The sequence below is a fragment of the Lampetra fluviatilis genome, chromosome 11, assembly GCF_964198595.1.
Source record: "Lampetra fluviatilis chromosome 11, kcLamFluv1.1, whole genome shotgun sequence".
Taxonomy (NCBI): Eukaryota; Metazoa; Chordata; class Hyperoartia; order Petromyzontiformes; family Petromyzontidae; genus Lampetra; species Lampetra fluviatilis.
In genome coordinates this window covers 2,024,785-2,040,812 of record NC_136285.1, presented here as the reverse complement: position 1 = coordinate 2,040,812, position 16,028 = coordinate 2,024,785, and positions in this window count along the sequence as shown.

Below are 16,028 nucleotides of genomic sequence, written 5' to 3'. Positions count from 1 at the left end.
GACTGGTCTTTTTTTTTTATGGGCCAATTTTTTGTGGTCACTTTTTTTTATGGCTACTCTTTTTTAACCAGTCACTTTTTTTGATGGCCACATTCTTTTCCTAAGCCAATTTTTTTGACTGGTCTTTCTTTTTTACGGGCCAATTTTTTGTGGTCACTCTTTTTTTAATGGCCATTCTTTTTTAACCGGTCATGTTTTTTATGGCCATATCTTTTTTACTGGCAAAATTTTTTGGACTGGTCTTTTTTAATTAGCCAATTCTTTTTCTGGGCGGCCACTTCTTTTTTAATGGTCACTCTTTTTTAACGGTCACTTTTTTGATGGCCATTCATCTTTTTTACCGGCCCATTTTTTTAACTCTTTTTTATGACCACTTTTTTTTTACCAGTCAATTTTTTCTTTAATGGCCATTCTTTTTTTAACCAGTCACTTTTTTTATGGCCACTCTTTTTTAACCAGTCACTATTTTTTGATAGCCACTTTGTTTTAACCTGTAATTTTTTTTGATGGCCATGTTCTTTTCCTAAGCCAATTTTTTTGACTGGTCTTTCTTTTTTATGGGCCAATTTGTTGTGGTCACTCTTTTTTTAATGGCCATTCTTTTTTAACTGGTCATTTTTTTTATGGCCATATCTTTTTTACTGGCGATTTTTTTTTGACTGGTCTTTTTTAATGGGCCAATTCTTTTTCTGGTCGGCCACTTCTTTTTTAATGGTCACTCTTTTTTAAGTGGGCAATTTTTTTTCATGGCCATTCATCTTTTTTATTGGTCATTTTTTTTTTTAATGCCACATCTTTTTTAACGGTCACTTTTTTGATGGCCATTCATCTTTTTTACCGGCCCATTTTTTTCACTCTTTTTTTATGACCACTTTTTTTACCAGTCAATTTTTTCTTTAATGGCCATTCTTTTTTAACCAGTCACTTTTTTATGGCCACTCTTTTTTAACCAGTCACTTTTTTTGATAGCCACTTTGTTTTAACCTGTAATTTTTTTTGATGGCCACATTCTTTTCCTAAGCCAATTTTTTTGACTGGTCTTTCTTTTTTATGGGCCAATTTTTTTGGTCACTCTTTTTTTAATGGCCATTCTTTTTTACCGGTCATGTTTTTTATGGCCATATCTTTTTTACTGGCAACATTTTTTTGACTGGTCTTTTTTAATGGGCCAATTCTTTTTCTGGTCGGCCACTTCTTTTTTAATGGTCACTCTTTTTTAACCGGGCAATTTTTTTTCATGGCCATTCATCTTTTTTACCGGCCATTTTTTTTTTATGCCACATCTTTTTTAACCGGGCAATTTTTTTTCATGGCCATTCATCTTTTTTACCGGCCCATTTTTTTCACTCTTTTTTTATGACCACTTTTTTTTACCAGTCAATTTTTTCTTTAAAGGCCATTCTTTTTTAACCAGTCACTTTTTTTATGGCCACTCTTTTTTAACCAGTCACTTTTTTTGATAGCCACTTTGTTTTAACCTGTAATTTTTTTTGATGTCCACATTCTTTTCCTAAGCCAATTTTTTTGACTGGTCTTTCTTTTTTATGGGCGAATTATTTGTGGTCACTCTTTTTTTATGGCCACTCTTTTTTAACCAGTCACTTTTTTTGATAGCCACTTTGTTTTAACCTGTAATTTTTTTTGATGGCCACATTCTTTTCCTAAGCCAATTTTTTTGACTGGTCTTTCTTTTTTATGGGCCAATTTTTTTGGTCACTCTTTTTTTAATGGCCATTCTTTTTTAACCGGTCATGTTTTTTATGGCCATATCTTTTTTACTGGCAACATTTTTTTGACTGGTCTTTTTTAATGGGCCAATTCTTTTTCTGGTCGGCCACTTCTTTTTTAATGGTCACTCTTTTTTAACCGGGCAATTTTTTTTCATGGCCATTCATCTTTTTTACCGGCCATTTTTTTTTATGCCACATCTTTTTTAACCGGGCAATTTTTTTTCATGGCCATTCATCTTTTTTACCGGCCCATTTTTTTCACTCTTTTTTTATGACCACTTTTTTTTACCAGTCAATTTTTTCTTTAAAGGCCATTCTTTTTGAACCAGTCACTTTTTTTATGGCCACTCTTTTTTAACCAGTCACTTTTTTTGATAGCCACTTTGTTTTAACCTGTAATTTTTTTTGATGGCCACATTCTTTTCCTAAGCCAATTTTTTTGACTGGTCTTTCTTTTTTATGGGCCAATTATTTGTGGTCACTCTTTTTTTAATGGCCATTCTTTTTTAACCGGTCATTTTTTTTATGGCCATATCTTTTTTACTGGCGAATTTTTTTTGACTGGTCTTTTTTAATGGGCTAATTCTTTTTCTGGTCGGCCACTTCTTTTTTAATGGTCACTCTTTTTTAACCGGGCAATTTTTTTTCATGGCCATTCATCTTTTTTACCGCCATTTTTTATTTTTTTTATGCCACATCTTTTTTAACCGGGCTATTTTTTTTCATGGCCATTCATCTTTTTTACCGGCCCATTTTTTTCACTCTTTTTTTATGACCACTTTTTTTACCAGTCAATTTTTTCTTTAATGGCCATTCTTTTTTAACCAGTCACTTTTTTATGGCCACTCTTTTTTAACCAGTCACTTTTTTTGATAGCCACTTTGTTTTAACCTGTAATTTTTTTTGATGGCCACATTCTTTTCCTAAGCCAATTTTTTTGATTGGTCTTTCTTTTTTATGGGCCAATTTTTTGTGGTCACTCTTTTTTTAATGGCCATTCTTTTTTAACCGGTCATTTTTTTTATGGCCATTTATCTTTTTTACCTGCCAATTTTTAAAATTCTTTTCACGACTTTTTATTTTACCAGTCAATTTTATTTTTACTGGTCTCTTTTTTTACGGGCCACCTACCTCCTCCTCCGCCGCCTCCGCCGCCTACGCCTCCACCGCCTCCACCGCCGCCGCCTCCACCGCCTCCGCCGCCGCATCCGCCGCCTCCGCCTCTACCGCCGCCTCCGCCACCGCCTCTGCCGCCGCCACCTCCTCACTTTGTGTGATGGCCAATTATTTTTTTATTGACCAATTTTTTTTTGACTGGTCTATCTTTTTTTACGGGCCAATTTTTTGTGGTCACTCTTTTTTTAATGGGCATTCTTTTTTAACCGGTCACTTTTTTTTATGGCCACTCTTTTTTAACTAGTCACTTTTTTTGATGGCCATTCATCATCTTTTTTCCGGCCAATTTTTTTCACTTTTTTTATGACCACTTTTTTTTTTACCAGTCAATTTTTTCTTTAATGGCCACTCTTTTTTTAACCAGTCACTTTTTTGGATGGCCACTTTTTTTTAAACGGTAATTTTTTTTGATGGCCACGTTCTTTTCCTGGCCAATTTTTTTTGACTGGTCTTTTTCTTTTTATGGGCCAATTTTTTGTGGTCACTTTTTTTATGGCTACTTTTTTTTAACCAGTCACTTTTTTTGATGGCCACATTCTTTTCCTAAGCCAATTTTTTTGACTGGTCTTTCTTTTTTACGGGCCAATTTTTTGTGGTCACTCTTTTTTTAATGGCCATTCTTTTTTAACCGGTCATGTTTTTTATGGCCATATCTTTTTTACTGGCAAAATTTTTTGGACTGGTCTTTTTTAATTAGCCAATTCTTTTTCTGGGCGGCCACTTCTTTTTTAAAGGTCACTCTTTTTTAAGTGGGCAATTTTTTTTCATGGCCATTCATCTTTTTTATTGGCCATTTTTTTTTTTAATGCCACATCTTTTTTAACGGTCACTTTTTTGATGGCCATTCATCTTTTTTACCGGCCCATTTTTTTCACTCTTTTTTTATGGCCACTTTTTTTACCAGTCAATTTTTTCTTTAATGGCCATTCTTTTTTAACCAGTCACTTTTTTATGGCCACTCTTTTTTAACCAGTCACTTTTTTTGATAGCCACTTTGTTTTAACCTGTAATTTTTTTTGATGGCCACATTCTTTTCTTAAGCCAATTTTTTTGACTGGTCTTTCTTTTTCATGGGCCAATTTTTTTGGTCACTCTTTTTTTAATGGCCATTCTTTTTTAACCGGTCATGTTTTTTATGGCCATATCTTTTTTACTGGCAACATTTTTTCGACTGGTCTTTTTTAATGGGCCAATTCTTTTTCTGGTCGGCCACTTCTTTTTTAATGGTCACTCTTTTTTAACCGGGCAATTTTTTTTCATGGCCATTCATCTTTTTTACCGGCCATTTTTTTTTTATGCCACATCTTTTTTAACCGGGCAATTTTTTTTCATGGCCATTCATCTTTTTTACCGGCCATTTTTTTTTTTTTATGCCACATCTTTTTTAACCGGGCTATTTTTTTTCATGGCCATTCATCTTTTTTACCGGCCCATTTTTTTCACTTTTTTTATGACCACTTTTTTTTACCAGTCAATTTTTTCTTTAATGGCCACTCTTTTTTAACCAGTCACTTTTTTGGATGGCCACTTTTTTTTGAACGGTAATTTTTTTTTGATGGCCACGTTCTTTTCCTGGCCAATTTATTTTGACTGGTCTTTCTTTTTTATGGGCCAATTTTTTGTGGTCACTTTTTTTAATGGCCATTCTTTTTTAACCAGTCACTTTTTTTATGGCCACTCTTTTTTAACCAGTCACTTTTTTTGATAGCCACTTTTTTTTAACCAGTAATTTTTTTTGATGGCCACATTCTTTTCCTAAGCCAATTTTTTGACTGGTCTTTCTTTTTTATGGGCCAATTTTTTGTGGTCACTCTTTTTTTAATGACCATTCTTTTTTAACCGGTCATGTTTTTTATGGCCATATCTTTTTTACTGGCGAATTTTTTTTGACTGGTCTTTTGTAATGGGCCAATTCTTTTTCTGGTCGGCCACTTCTTTTTTAATGGTCACTCTTTTTTAACCGGGCAATTTTTTTTCATGGCCATTCATCTTTTTTACCGGCCCATTTTTTTCACTCTTTTTTTATGACCACTTTTTTTTACCAGTCAATTTTTTCTTTAATGGCCACTCTTTTTTAACCAGTAACTTTTTTTTAATGGCCACATTTTTAATGGCCACTTTTTTTTCCGGTTATTTTTTTTGTTGGCCACATTCTTTTACTGGCCAAATTTTTTTGACCGTTCTTTCTTTTTTATAGGCCAATTTTTTGTGGTCACATTTTTTAATGGCCATTCTTTTTTAACCAGTCACTTTTTTTTATGCCACATCTTTTTTACTGGCCATTTTTTTGGACTGGTCTTTTTTTATGGCCCAATTCTTTTTTGATCGGCCACTCTTTTTTAACCAGTCATTTTTTTGATGGCCATTTATCTTTTTTACCTGCCAATTTTTAAAATTCTTTTCACGAGTTTTTATTTCACCAGTCAATTTTATTTTTACTGGTCTCTTTTTTTACGGGCCACCTACCTCCTCCTCCGCCGCCTCCGCCGCCTACCGCCTCCACCGCCGCCTTCGCCGCCGCCTCCACCGCCTCCGCCGCCGCCTCCGCCTCCGCCTCCGCCGCCTCCGCCTCCACCGCCGCCTCCGCCACCACCTCTGCCGCCGCCACCTCCTCACTTTGTGTCATGGCCAATTATTTTTTAATTGACCAATTTTTTCTTGACTGGTCTATCTTTTTTTACGGGCCAATTGTTTGTGGTCACTCTTTTTGTAATAGCCATTCTTTTTTAACCGGTCATGTTTTTTATGGCCACTCTTTTTTAACTCGTCACTTTTTTTGATGGCCATTCATCATCTTTTTCCGGCCAATTTTTTTCACTTTTTTTATGACCACTTTTTTTTACCAGTCAATTTTTTCTTTAATGGCCACTCTTTTTTTAACCAGTCACTTTTTTTGATGGCCACTTTTTTTTAACGGTAATTTTTTTTGATGGCCACGTTCTTTTCCTGGCCAATTTATTTTGACTGGTCTTTCTTTTTTATGGGCCAATTTTTTGTGGTCACTTTTTTTAATGGCCATTCTTTTTTAACCAGTCACTTTTTTTATGGCCACTCTTTTTTAACCAGTCACTTTTTTTGATAGCCACTTTTTTTTAACCAGTAATTTTTTTTGATGGCCACATTCTTTTCCTAAGCCAATTTTTTGACTGGTCTTTCTTTTTGATGGGCCAATTTTTTGTGGTCACTCTTTTTTTAATGGCCATTCTTTTTTAACCGGTCATGTTTTTTATGGCCATTTCTTTTTTACTGGCGAATTTTTTTTGACTGGTCTTTTGTAATGGGCCAATTCTTTTTCTGGTCGGCCACTTCTTTTTTAATGGTCACTCTTTTTTAACCGGGCAATTTTTTTTCATGGCCATTCATCTTTTTTACCGGCCATTTTTTTTTTATGCCACATCTTTTTTAACCGGGCAATTTTTTTTCATGGCCATTCATCTTTTTTACCGGCCCATTTTTTTCACTCTTTTTTTATGACCACTTTTTTTTACCAGTCAATTTTTTCTTTAATGGCCACTCTTTTTTAACCAGTAACTTTTTTTTAATGGCCACATTTTTAATGGCCACTTTTTTTTCCGGTTATTTTTTTTGTTGGCCACATTCTTTTACTGGCCAAATTTTTTTGACCGTTCTTTCTTTTTTATAGGCCAATTTTTTGTGGTCACATTTTTTAATGGCCATTCTTTTTTAACCAGTCACTTTTTTTTATGCCACATCTTTTTTACTGGCCATTTTTTTGGACTGGTCTTTTTTTATGGCCCAATTCTTTTTTGATCGGCCACTCTTTTTTAACCAGTCATTTTTTTTTGATGGCCATTTATCTTTTTTACCTGCCAATTTTTAAAATTCTTTTCACGAGTTTTTATTTCACCAGTCAATTTTATTTTTACTGGTCTCTTTTTTTACGGGCCACCTACCTCCTCCTCCGCCGCCTCCGCCGCCTACGCCTCCACCGCCTCCACCGCCGCCTTCGCCGCCGCCTCCACCGCCTCCGCCGCCGCCGCCTCCGCCGCCTCCGCCGCCTCCGCCTCCACCGCCGACTCCGCCACCACCTCTGCCGCCGCCACCTCCTCACTTTGTGTCATGGCCAATTATTTTTTAATTGACCAATTTTTTCTTGACTGGTCTATCTTTTTTTACGGGCCAATTGTTTGTGGTCACTCTTTTTGTAATGGCCATTCTTTTTTAACCGGTCATGTTTTTTATGGCCACTCTTTTTTAACTCGTCACTTTTTTTGATGGCCATTCATCATCTTTTTTCCAGCCAATTTTTTTCACTTTTTTTATGACCACTTTTTTTTACCAGTCAATTTTTTCTTTAATGGCCACTCTTTTTTTAACCAGTCACTTTTTTGGATGGCCACTTTTTTTTAAACGGTAATTTTTTTTGATGGCCACGTTCTTTTCCTGGCCAATGTTTTTTGACTGGTCTTTTTTTTTATGGGCCAATTTTTTGTGGTCACTTTTTTTTATGGCCACTCTTTTTAACCAGTCACTTTTTTTGATGGCCACATTCTTTTCCTAAGCCAATTTTTTTGACTGGTCTTTCTTTTTTATGGGCCAATTTTTTGTGGTCACTCTTTTTTTAATTGGCCATTCTTTTTTTAACCAGTCATGTTTTTTATGGCCATATCTTTTTTACTGGCAACATTTTTTTGACTGGTCTTTTTTAATTAGCCAATTCTTTTTCTGGGCGGCCACTTCTTTTTTAATGGTCACTCTTTTTTAAGTGGGCAATTTTTTTTCATGGCCATTCATCTTTTTTATTGGTCATTTTTTTTTTTTAATGCCACATCTTTTTTAACGGTCACTTTTTTGATGGCCATTCATCTTTTTTACCGGCCCATTTTTTTCACTCTTTTTTTATGACCACTTTTTTTACCAGTCAATTTTTTCTTTAATGGCCATTCTTTTTTAACCAGTCACTTTTTTATGGCCACTCTTTTTTAACCAGTCACTTTTTTTGATAGCCACTTTGTTTTAACCTGTAATTTTTTTTGATGGCCACATTCTTTTCCTAAGCCAATTTTTTTGACTGGTCTTTCTTTTTTATGGGCCAATTTTTTTGGTCACTCTTTTTTAATGGCCATTCTTTTTTAACCGGTCATGTTTTTTATGGCCATATCTTTTTTACTGGCAACATTTTTTTGACTGGTCTTTTTTAATGGGCCAATTCTTTTTCTGGTCGGCCACTTCTTTTTTAATGGTCACTCTTTTTTAACCGGGCAATTTTTTTTCATGGCCATTCATCTTTTTTACCGGCCATTTTTTTTTTATGCCACATCTTTTTTAACCGGGCAATTTTTTTTCATGGCCATTCATCTTTTTTACCGGCCCATTTTTTTCACTCTTTTTTTATGACCACTTTTTTTTACCAGTCAATTTTTTCTTTAAAGGCCATTCTTTTTTAACCAGTCACTTTTTTTATGGCCACTCTTTTTTAACCAGTCACTTTTTTTGATAGCCACTTTGTTTTAACCTGTAATTTTTTTTGATGTCCACATTCTTTTCCTAAGCCAATTTTTTTGACTGGTCTTTCTTTTTTATGGGCGAATTATTTGTGGTCACTCTTTTTTTATGGCCACTCTTTTTTAACCAGTCACTTTTTTTGATAGCCACTTTGTTTTAACCTGTAATTTTTTTTGATGGCCACATTCTTTTCCTAAGCCAATTTTTTTGACTGGTCTTTCTTTTTTATGGGCCAATTTTTTTGGTCACTCTTTTTTTAATGGCCATTCTTTTTTAACCGGTCATGTTTTTTTATGGCCATATCTTTTTTACTGGCAACATTTTTTTGACTGGTCTTTTTTAATGGGCCAATTCTTTTTCTGGTCGGCCACTTCTTTTTTAATGGTCACTCTTTTTTAACCGGGCAATTTTTTTTCATGGCCATTCATCTTTTTTACCGGCCATTTTTTTTATGCCACATCTTTTTTAACCGGGCAATTTTTTTTCATGGCCATTCATCTTTTTTACCGGCCCATTTTTTTCACTCTTTTTTTATGACCACTTTTTTTTACCAGTCAATTTTTTCTTTAAAGGCCATTCTTTTTTAACCAGTCACTTTTTTTATGGCCACTCTTTTTTAACCAGTCACTTTTTTTGATAGCCACTTTGTTTTAACCTGTAATTTTTTTTGATGGCCACATTCTTTTCCTAAGCCAATTTTTTTGACTGGTCTTTCTTTTTTATGGGCCAATTATTTGTGGTCACTCTTTTTTTAATGGCCATTCTTTTTTAACCGGTCATTTTTTTATGGCCATATCTTTTTTACTGGCGAATTTTTTTTGACTGGTCTTTTTTAATGGGCTAATTCTTTTTCTGGTCGGCCACTTCTTTTTTAATGGTCACTCTTTTTTAACCGGGCAATTTTTTTTCATGGCCATTCATCTTTTTTACCGCCATTTTTTATTTTTTTTATGCCACATCTTTTTTAACCGGGCTATTTTTTTTCATGGCCATTCATCTTTTTTACCGGCCCATTTTTTTCACTCTTTTTTTATGACCACTTTTTTTACCAGTCAATTTTTTCTTTAATGGCCATTCTTTTTTAACCAGTCACTTTTTTATGGCCACTCTTTTTTAACCAGTCACTTTTTTTGATAGCCACTTTGTTTTAACCTGTAATTTTTTTTGATGGCCACATTCTTTTCCTAAGCCAATTTTTTTGATTGGTCTTTCTTTTTTATGGGCCAATTTTTTGTGGTCACTCTTTTTTTAATGGCCATTCTTTTTTAACCGGTCATTTTTTTTATGGCCATTTATCTTTTTTACCTGCCAATTTTTAAAATTCTTTTCACGACTTTTTATTTTACCAGTCAATTTTATTTTTACTGGTCTCTTTTTTTACGGGCCACCTACCTCCTCCTCCGCCGCCTCCGCCGCCTACGCCTCCACCGCCTCCACCGCCGCCGCCTCCACCGCCTCCGCCGCCGCATCCGCCGCCTCCGCCTCTACCGCCGCCTCCGCCACCGCCTCTGCCGCCGCCACCTCCTCACTTTGTGTGATGGCCAATTATTTTTTTATTGACCAATTTTTTTTTGACTGGTCTATCTTTTTTTACGGGCCAATTTTTTGTGGTCACTCTTTTTTTAATGGGCATTCTTTTTTAACCGGTCACTTTTTTTTATGGCCACTCTTTTTTAACTAGTCACTTTTTTTGATGGCCATTCATCATCTTTTTTCCGGCCAATTTTTTTCACTTTTTTTATGACCACTTTTTTTTTTACCAGTCAATTTTTTCTTTAATGGCCACTCTTTTTTTAACCAGTCACTTTTTTGGATGGCCACTTTTTTTTAAACGGTAATTTTTTTTGATGGCCACGTTCTTTTCCTGGCCAATTTTTTTTGACTGGTCTTTTTCTTTTTATGGGCCAATTTTTTGTGGTCACTTTTTTATGGCTACTTTTTTTTAACCAGTCACTTTTTTTGATGGCCACATTCTTTTCCTAAGCCAATTTTTTTGACTGGTCTTTCTTTTTTACGGGCCAATTTTTTGTGGTCACTCTTTTTTTAATGGCCATTCTTTTTTAACCGGTCATGTTTTTTATGGCCATATCTTTTTTACTGGCAAAATTTTTTGGACTGGTCTTTTTTAATTAGCCAATTCTTTTTCTGGGCGGCCACTTCTTTTTTAATGGTCACTCTTTTTTAACGGTCACTTTTTTGATGGCCATTCATCTTTTTTACCGGCCCATTTTTTTCACTCTTTTTTATGACCACTTTTTTTTTACCAGTCAATTTTTTCTTTAATGGCCATTCTTTTTTTAACCAGTCACTTTTTTTATGGCCACTCTTTTTTAACCAGTCACTATTTTTTGATAGCCACTTTGTTTTAACCTGTAATTTTTTTTGATGGCCATATTCTTTTCCTAAGCCAATTTTTTTGACTGGTCTTTCTTTTTTATGGGCCAATTTGTTGTGGTCACTCTTTTTTTAATGGCCATTCTTTTTTAACTGGTCATTTTTTTATGGCCATATCTTTTTTACTGGCGATTTTTTTTTGACTGGTCTTTTTTAATGGGCCAATTCTTTTTGTGGTCGGCCACTTCTTTTTTAATGGTCACTCTTTTTTAACCGGCCAATTTTTTTTCATGGCCATTCATCTTTTTTACCGGCCATTTTTTTTTTATGCCACATCTTTTTTAACCGGGCAATTTTTTTTCATGGCCATTCATCTTTTTTACCGGCCATTTTTTTTTTTTTTTATGCCACATCTTTTTTAACCGGGCTATTTTTTTTCATGGCCATTCATCTTTTTTACCGGCCCATTTTTTTCACTCTTTTTTTATGACCACTTTTTTTTTAGCAGTCAATTTTTTCTTTAATGGCCACTCTTTTTTTAACCAGTCACTTTTTTGGATGGCCACTTTTTTTTAAACGGTAATTTTTTTTGATGGCCACGTTCTTTTCCTGGCCAATTTTTTTTGACTGGTCTTTTTTTTTATGGGCCAATTTTTTGTGGTCACTTTTTTTTATGGCCACTCTTTTTTAACCAGTCACTTTTTTTGATGGCCACATTCTTTTCCTAAGCCAATTTTTTTGACTGGTCTTTCTTTTTTATGGGCCAATTTTTTGTGGTCACTCTTTTTTTAATGGCCATTCTTTTTTTAACCAGTCATGTTTTTTATGGCCATATCTTTTTTACTGGCAACATTTTTTCGACTGGTCTTTTTTAATTAGCCAATTCTTTTTCTGGGCGGCCACTTCTTTTTTAAAGGTCACTCTTTTTTAAGTGGGCAATTTTTTTTCATGGCCATTCATCTTTTTTATTGGCCATTTTTTTTTTAATGCCACATCTTTTTTAACGGTCACTTTTTTGATGGCCATTCATCTTTTTTACCGGCCCATTTTTTTCACTCTTTTTTTATGGCCACTTTTTTTACCAGTCAATTTTTTCTTTAATGGCCATTCTTTTTTAACCAGTCACTTTTTTATGGCCACTCTTTTTTAACCAGTCACTTTTTTTGATAGCCACTTTGTTTTAACCTGTAATTTTTTTTGATGGCCACATTCTTTTCTTAAGCCAATTTTTTTGACTGGTCTTTCTTTTTCATGGGCCAATTTTTTTGGTCACTCTTTTTTTAATGGCCATTCTTTTTTAACCGGTCATGTTTTTTATGGCCATATCTTTTTTACTGGCAACATTTTTTTGACTGGTCTTTTTTAATGGGCCAATTCTTTTTCTGGTCGGCCACTTCTTTTTTAATGGTCACTCTTTTTTAACCGGGCAATTTTTTTTCATGGCCATTCATCTTTTTTACCGGCCATTTTTTTTTTTTTATGCCACATCTTTTTTAACCGGGCTATTTTTTTTCATGGCCATTCATCTTTTTTACCGGCCCATTTTTTTCACTTTTTTTATGACCACTTTTTTTTACCAGTCAATTTTTTCTTTAATGGCCACTCTTTTTTAACCAGTCACTTTTTTGGATGGCCACTTTTTTTTGAACGGTAATTTTTTTTTGATGGCCACGTTCTTTTCCTGGCCAATTTATTTTGACTGGTCTTTCTTTTTTATGGGCCAATTTTTTGTGGTCACTTTTTTTAATGGCCATTCTTTTTTAACCAGTCACTTTTTTTATGGCCACTCTTTTTTAACCAGTCACTTTTTTTGATAGCCACTTTTTTTTAACCAGTAATTTTTTTTGATGGCCACATTCTTTTCCTAAGCCAATTTTTTGACTGGTCTTTCTTTTTTATGGGCCAATTTTTTGTGGTCACTCTTTTTTTAATGACCATTCTTTTTTAACCGGTCATGTTTTTTATGGCCATATCTTTTTTACTGGCGAATTTTTTTTGACTGGTCTTTTGTAATGGGCCAATTCTTTTTCTGGTCGGCCACTTCTTTTTTAATGGTCACTCTTTTTTAACCGGGCAATTTTTTTTCATGGCCATTCATCTTTTTTACCGGCCCATTTTTTCACTCTTTTTTTATGACCACTTTTTTTTACCAGTCAATTTTTTCTTTAATGGCCACTCTTTTTTAACCAGTAACTTTTTTTTAATGGCCACATTTTTAATGGCCACTTTTTTTTCCGGTTATTTTTTTTGTTGGCCACATTCTTTTACTGGCCAAATTTTTTTGACCGTTCTTTCTTTTTTATAGGCCAATTTTTTGTGGTCACATTTTTTAATGGCCATTCTTTTTTAACCAGTCACTTTTTTTTATGCCACATCTTTTTTACTGGCCATTTTTTTGGACTGGTCTTTTTTTATGGCCCAATTCTTTTTTGATCGGCCACTCTTTTTTAACCAGTCATTTTTTTTGATGGCCATTTATCTTTTTTACCTGCCAATTTTTAAAATTCTTTTCACGAGTTTTTATTTCACCAGTCAATTTTATTTTTACTGGTCTCTTTTTTTACGGGCCACCTACCTCCTCCTCCGCCGCCTCCGCCGCCTACGCCTCCACCGCCTCCACCGCCGCCTTCGCCGCCGCCTCCACCGCCTCCGCCGCCGCCTCCGCCTCCGCCTCCGCCGCCTCCGCCTCCACCGCCGCCTCCGCCACCACCTCTGCCGCCGCCACCTCCTCACTTTGTGTCATGGCCAATTATTTTTTAATTGACCAATTTTTTCTTGACTGGTCTATCTTTTTTTACGGGCCAATTGTTTGTGGTCACTCTTTTTGTAATAGCCATTCTTTTTTAACCGGTCATGTTTTTTATGGCCACTCTTTTTTAACTCGTCACTTTTTTTGATGGCCATTCATCATCTTTTTCCGGCCAATTTTTTTCACTTTTTTTATGACCACTTTTTTTTACCAGTCAATTTTTTCTTTAATGGCCACTCTTTTTTTAACCAGTCACTTTTTTTGATGGCCACTTTTTTTTTAACGGTAATTTTTTTTGATGGCCACGTTCTTTTCCTGGCCAATTTATTTTGACTGGTCTTTCTTTTTTATGGGCCAATTTTTTGTGGTCACTTTTTTTAATGGCCATTCTTTTTTAACCAGTCACTTTTTTTATGGCCACTCTTTTTTAACCAGTCACTTTTTTTGATAGCCACTTTTTTTTACCAGTAATTTTTTTTGATGGCCACATTCTTTTCCTAAGCCAATTTTTTGACTGGTCTTTCTTTTTGATGGGCCAATTTTTTGTGGTCACTCTTTTTTTAATGGCCATTCTTTTTTAACCGGTCATGTTTTTTATGGCCATTTCTTTTTTACTGGCGAATTTTTTTTGACTGGTCTTTTGTAATGGGCCAATTCTTTTTCTGGTCGGCCACTTCTTTTTTAATGGTCACTCTTTTTTAACCGGGCAATTTTTTTTCATGGCCATTCATCTTTTTTACCGGCCATTTTTTTTTTTATGCCACATCTTTTTTAACCGGGCAATTTTTTTTCATGGCCATTCATCTTTTTTACCGGCCCATTTTTTTCACTCTTTTTTTATGACCACTTTTTTTTACCAGTCAATTTTTTCTTTAATGGCCACTCTTTTTTAACCAGTAACTTTTTTTTAATGGCCACATTTTTAATGGCCACTTTTTTTTCCGGTTATTTTTTTTGTTGGCCACATTCTTTTACTGGCCAAATTGTTTTGACCGTTCTTTTTTTTTATAGGCCAATTTTTTGTGGTCACATTTTTTAATGGCCATTCTTTTTTAACCAGTCACTTTTTTTTATGCCACATCTTTTTTACTGGCCATTTTTTTGGACTGGTCTTTTTTTATGGCCCAATTCTTTTTTGATCGGCCACTCTTTTTTAACCAGTCATTTTTTTTTGATGGCCATTTATCTTTTTTACCTGCCAATTTTTAAAATTCTTTTCACGAGTTTTTATTTCACCAGTCAATTTTATTTTTACTGGTCTCTTTTTTTACGGGCCACCTACCTCCTCCTCCGCCGCCTCCGCCGCCTACGCCTCCACCGCCTCCACCGCCGCCTTCGCCGCCGCCTCCACCGCCTCCGCCGCCGCCGCCTCCGCCGCCTCCGCCGCCTCCGCCTCCACCGCCGACTCCGCCACCACCTCTGCCGCCGCCACCTCCTCACTTTGTGTCATGGCCAATTATTTTTTAATTGACCAATTTTTTCTTGTCTGGTCTATCTTTTTTTACGGGCCAATTGTTTGTGGTCACTCTTTTTGTAATGGCCATTCTTTTTTAACCGGTCATGTTTTTTATGGCCACTCTTTTTTAACTCGTCACTTTTTTTGATGGCCATTCATCATCTTTTTTCCAGCCAATTTTTTTCACTTTTTTTATGACCACTTTTTTTTACCAGTCAATTTTTTCTTTAATGGCCACTCTTTTTTTAACCAGTCACTTTTTTCGATGGCCACTTTTTTTTGAACGGTAATTTTTTTTGATGGCCACGTTCTTTTCCTGGCCAATTTATTTTGACTGGTCTTTCTTTTTTATGGGCCAATTTTTTGTGGTCACTTTTTTTAATGGCCATTCTTTTTTAACCAGTCACTTTTTTTATGGCCACTCTTTTTTAACCAGTCACTTTTTTTGATAGCCACTTTTTTTTAACCAGTAATTTTTTTTGATGGCCACATTCTTTTCCTAAGCCAATTTTTTGACTGGTCTTTCTTTTTGATGGGCCAATTTTTTGTGGTCACTCTTTTTTTAATGGCCATTCTTTTTTAACCGGTCATGTTTTTTATGGCCATTTCTTTTTTACTGGCGAATTTTTTTTGACTGGTCTTTTGTAATGGGCCAATTCTTTTTCTGGTCGGCCACTTCTTTTTTAACGGTCACTCTTTTTTAACCGGGCAATTTTTTTTCATGGCCATTCATCTTTTTTACCGGCCATTTTTTAAAATTCTTTTCACGAGTTTTTATTTCACCAGTCAATTTTATTTTTACTGGTCTCTTTTTTTACGGGCCACCTACCTCCTCCTCCGCCGCCTCCGCCGCCTACGCCTCCACCGCCTCCACCGCCGCCTTCGCCGCCGCCTCCACCGCCTCCGCCGCCGCCTCCGCCTCCGCCTCCGCCGCCTCCGCCTCCACCGCCGCCTCCGCCACCACCTCTGCCGCCGCCACCTCCTCACTTTGTGTCATGGCCAATTATTTTTTAATTGACCAATTTTTTCTTGACTGGTCTATCTTTTTTTACGGGCCAATTGTTTGTGGTCACTCTTTTTGTAATGGCCATTCTTTTTTAACCGGTCATGTTTTTTA